Source organism: Manis javanica, chromosome 3 (genome assembly GCF_040802235.1).
Source record: "Manis javanica isolate MJ-LG chromosome 3, MJ_LKY, whole genome shotgun sequence".
NCBI lineage: Eukaryota > Metazoa > Chordata > Mammalia > Pholidota > Manidae > Manis > Manis javanica.
In genome coordinates this window covers 185,361,556-185,366,911 of record NC_133158.1, presented here as the reverse complement: position 1 = coordinate 185,366,911, position 5,356 = coordinate 185,361,556, and positions in this window count along the sequence as shown.

The following is a 5,356-nucleotide window of genomic DNA, read 5'->3' as shown; positions in this document are numbered from 1 at the left end:
TGTATTTGAGGGACAATAATTTTAAAATGAAAGGAATTGCTGTGTTTTTTTCCCACTTGCTTTCTACATAATTTTGTTCTGAGGAGCCTTGTTACATTTTCTATGTGTTTATGGGTATAACTAGAGAAATACAGAGTGTAAAGGGAAGCCCTCCCCTACCAACATTCCCTATTGTTCTATGAGGACAGCTGTCCACTGCTTCACCCCTGGTATGTCTGGCCTTGAGAAACTATGAACACAGCGTGTTGTACCCATGAGAAAGGAGCTAGATAAGGGCCTTGAAGGGCAGACACCTGGCTGTGAAGGCCACACACATACACATCTTCACTATTTATGCAACCATGAATTAGCACTGTAGCAGTAGGAGTACAACTTTATGCAGAATAAGGTGGCTCCTTTTGAACACCATCCATGACGACTCCCTCTGCCTTCTTTGCTGTTCACATTGCCTCAAAACATCAAATGCAACCCTGGACGCCAACAGAGTGTCATACACAATTTTCATAGATTACAAAATCCAGTAGAGTACATTTAATCCAAACAACTTTTAAATGATGAAGCAGACAGAGAGTTCAGGGCAGTGCTCAAGGTCATGAGAAATTTAGAAAAATCCAGACTGGGGCACAGATCTCAGCTCTACAGTAATATTTTTATATTTTTCCAGCTATATAGTTTGATTCCTGGGTTTCTTACACTCACTATTGTTTCTCAGGAAATAATATTTCAGTAGAATTATATGACAAAGATGGGTGCTGATGAAGAATTTTTTTATTAAGGTATCACTGATACACAATCTTATGAATGTTTCACATGAGCAATACTGTGTTACTACATTCATTCATATTATCAACTCCATCCCCACAGCCCAGTGTACAACTGGGACACATCCCAGTAGCTGTCCATCAGTGTAGTAAGAAGCTATAGAGTCATTACTTGTGTTCTTTGTGCTATACTGCCTTCCCTGTGGCATGCCTACATTAATCATAATGCCCTTTAACCCCGTTATCCCTCCCACCTCCTTCCCTTTGGTAACCACTAGTCCCTTCTTGGAGTCTGCGAGTATCCTGCTGTTATGTTCCTTCAGTTTTGTTTCTTTGTTATACTCCACAAATGAATGAAATCATTTGGTACTTGTCTTTCTCCACCTGGCTTGTATCACTGAGCATAATACCCTCTAGCTCCATCTATGTTGTTGGAAACGGTAGGATTTGTTTCCTTCTTATGGCTGAATAATATTCCATTGTTTGCCACATCTTCTTTGTTCATCTACTGATGGACACTTACATTGCTTCCATGTCTTTGGCTAATGTAAATACTGCTGAAATAAACAGGGGTACATATATCCTTTTGAATCTGAGAACTTGTTTTCCTTGGGTAAATTCCTAGGAGTGTAATTTCCAGGTCAAATGGGAATTTTAGTTTTTTGAGGAACCTCCATACTGCTTTCAACAATTGTTGAACTAGCTTACATTCCCATGAGCAGTATAGGAGGGTTCCCCTTTCTCTGCATCCTTGAGAGCATTTGTTGTTGTTTGTCTTTTGGATGGTGGCCATCCTAACTGGTGTGAGGTGATATCTCAATGTGGTTTTAGGTTGCAATTCTCTGATAATTAGAGCTGTGGAGCATCTTTTCATGTGTGTGTTAGCTATCTGAATTTCTTTGCAGAAAGTTCTGTTCAGATGCTCCACCCATTTTTTAACTGAGTTATTTGTTTTTTGAGTGTTGAGGCATATAAGTACTTTCTGTATTTTGGATGTTAATGCCTTATCAGATATGTCATTTTTGAGTATATTCTCCCATACAGTAGGATGCCTTTTTGTTCTACTGGTGGTGTCCTTTGCTGTACAGAAGCTTTTTAGTTTCATGTAGTCCCACTTGTTCATTTCTGCTTTTGTTTCCCTTGCCTGAGAAGATGCATTCAGGAAAAAGTTGCTCATGTTTATACTCAAGAGATTTTTGCCTATGTCAAGAGTTTTATAGTTATATTACAAAGACTTACATTCAGGTCTTTGATCCATTTAGAGTTTACTTTTGTGTATGGAGTTAGACAAAAATCCAGTTTCATTCTCTTACATGTAGCTGTCCAGTTTTGCCTACACCAGATGTTGAAGAGGCTGCCATTTCTGCATTGTATGTCCATACCTCCTTTATCATATATTAATTGGTCATATATGTTTGGGTTTATGTCTGGACTCTCTATTCTGTTCCATTATCTAAGTGTCTGTTCTTGTGCCAGTACCAAATTGTCTTGATTACTGTGGCTTTGAAGTTAGGGAGCATAAAACCCCAGCTTTATTCTTCCTTCTCAGGATTGCTTTGGCTTCTTGGGGTCTTCTGTGGTTTCATATGAATTTTTTTATACAGGAGTGCCACATATTTCCGTGTATTAATTTTGTATCCTGCAACTTTGCTGAATTCAGATATTAGTTCTAGTAGTTCTGGAGTGGATGCTTTAGGGTTTTTTATGTACAATATCATATCATCTGCAAACAGTGACAGTTTAACTTTTTCTTACAAATCTGGATGCCTTTTATTTCTTTGTTTTGTCTGATTGCCATGGCTAGGAGCTCCAGTACTATGTTGAATAAAAGTGGGGAGAGTGGGCATCCTTGTCTTGTTCCCAGATTTTAGAGGAAAAGTTGTCAGCTTTTTGTTGTTAAGTATAATGTTGACTCTGGGTTTGTCATATATGGCCTGTGTTATGTTGAGATACTTGTCCTCTATACCCATTTTGTTGAGAGTATTTATCATTAATGGATGTTCAATTTTTCAAATGCTTTTTCAGCATCTATTGAGGTGATCATGTAATTTTTGTCCTTTTTGTTGATGAGGTGTCTGATGTTGAAGAACTTTCAAATACTATACCATCTTTGCACCCCTGGAATAAATCCCACTTGGTCATGATAGATGATCTTTTTAATGTATTTTTGTATTCAGTTTGCTAATATTTCATTAGTGATTTGTCCATCTATGTTCATCAGGGATATTGGTCTGTAATTTTCTTTTTTTGTGTTGTCTTTGCCTGGTTTTGGTATTAGTGTGATGCTGGCCTCATAGAATGAGTTTGGAAGTATTCCGTCTTCTACTCTTTGGAAAACTTTAAGGAGAATGGGTATTCGGTCTTCACTAAATGTTTGATGAAATTCAGCAGTGGCCCAGAAGTTTTGTTCTTGGGTAGTTTTTCAATTATCGATTCAAATTTTGTTGCTGGTAATTGGTCTGTTTAGATTTTTTGTTTCTTCCTGGGTCAGCTTTGGAAGGATGTATTTTCCTAGAAAGTTGTCCATTTCTTCTAGGTTATCCAATGTGTTAGTGTATAGTTTTTCATAGTATTCTCTAATAATTCTTTGTATTTCTGTGGTGTCCATAGTGATTTTTCCTTTGTCATTTCTGATTCTGTTTATGTGTGTAGACTTTTTTTTCCCCCTCTTCTTTTTTTCCTCCTCCACTCTTTACATATTAGGTTTCATATTCTGTATTCTTTGTCTATCCCTTGACTGACTTTAAGAGTAGTTGATTTAATTTTTCATTTTATTAGTACTTAATTGGTTTACTTCCTTTACTGTGGTTTTATTTTCTCTAGTGACAGCTACTTAGGGTTAGGAGCACTTCTCTGTATAGCAGTCCCTCCAAAATACACTGTAGAGATGGCTTGTAAAATCCCTCAACTTTTACTTATCTTGAAGTTGTTTAAACCTTGCTTCAAATTTAAATGATAATCTTGCTGGGTAGATTATTCTTGGTTCAAGTCCTTTCTGTTTCATTGCATTTAATACCTCATGCCACTCCCTTCTGGCCTGTAAGGTTTCTGTTGAGAAGTCCACTGATAGCCTGATGGGTTTTCCTTTTTATGTGATCTTCTTTCTCTATCTGCTGCTTTTAATACTCTGTCCTTGTCCTTGATATTTGATATTTTAATTATTATATGTCTTGGTGTTGTCTTCCTTGAGTCCCCTGTCTTGGAAGATCTGTGTACCTCCAAGGTCTGAGAGACTATTTTCTTCATCAGATTAGAGAAGTTTTCAGCAATTATTTCCTCAAAGACACTGTCCATCCCTCTTTTTCTCTTCTTTTTCTAGTACCCCTATAACATGAACATTGTCCCGTTTGGATTGGTCACACAGTTCTCTTATTATTCTTTTATTCCTAGAGATCCTTTTTGCTCTCTCTACCTCAGTTTCTTTCTATATTCCTCTTCTGTAATTTCTATTTCATTTACCATCTCCTCTACCTCATTTAATTGGCTTTTAAATCCCTCCATTGTTTGTTTCATTTCATATACTTTATTTTCCAAAGTTTCTGTCTCTTTCTTGAATTTCTCCCTGAGATCTTGAATATTTTTCTGTAGCTCTGTGAGCATGTTTATAATTTTTATTTTGATATCTTATTCAAGAAGATTTGTGATTTCAGTTTCATTTAATCCTCTTTCTGGCTTTTGAGGAATTTTTATTCGTATAAGATTCTTTTTCCATTTCATATTTCTAATGATTATTCTGAAATAATAACTTTGTGTAGGTTGTGCTCTCTAGTGCCCAGAACCTCTACTCTCTGGAGCTTCCCAGCTCCTGTCATGAAGGCAGGAGTTGCAGTGAGTGGAGCCAGTGCCTGCCAGGAGGTCAGAACTCTTTCCTGCTTCCCAGCCACATTGCCAAGGCCAGTGGACTGCACAGGCAGGAAGGGGTCTCTGCATTATGACCTTGTAGCTGCCATAGGTGGGACCACCCTCTAGCTGGCCTAGCACAGTGGCTGGGGCAGGAGATTTACAAGCCAGTTCTACCTGGGAGGAAGGGACATCAGGCCTGTATTGCAGTAGGGGGGCCTTGGCACTGTGTTGCCAGCCAGGAGGATGTAGCACCTGGAGCTCCTGAAAGTTTCCATACTGCTGTGCTGAGTGTGGTGGGATAATTTTGTTCACCTGTCCTTTTTCCTGAGCAGCAAGCTCTGTGTAATCCTTGCCCATTTAGCAACCTTTGCACTGTTGGGAAGTCTTTAAAAGTGCCCACTTTTCTTTTATTCCAGAGCAGCCAGTTGCAGGTACTTGTTCTCCACAAGAAGCTGGATTCTCAGTCTCTCTGAGTATTCTGCCTGTCTTTGCTTTCTAACGCCACTCATTTCCAGAACACCATGTAACGTGCATTCCGGCTCCTGGAGCAGATCTCCCCAGCAGTCCTGAGCTTCTACTGCCTCCATCATCCATTTCTCTTCCTCCCACCAGTGGCCTGGTGGTGGGAGGCCTTGTGTCCTCCCAGATTGTGGCTTGCTACTCTACCCTTTTATGTGAGCTCTTCTCTTTTCCCCAGATATAAACAGTCTGTTACAGTCTTCTTTTTGTTGCTATTTCAGGATTAGTTATAT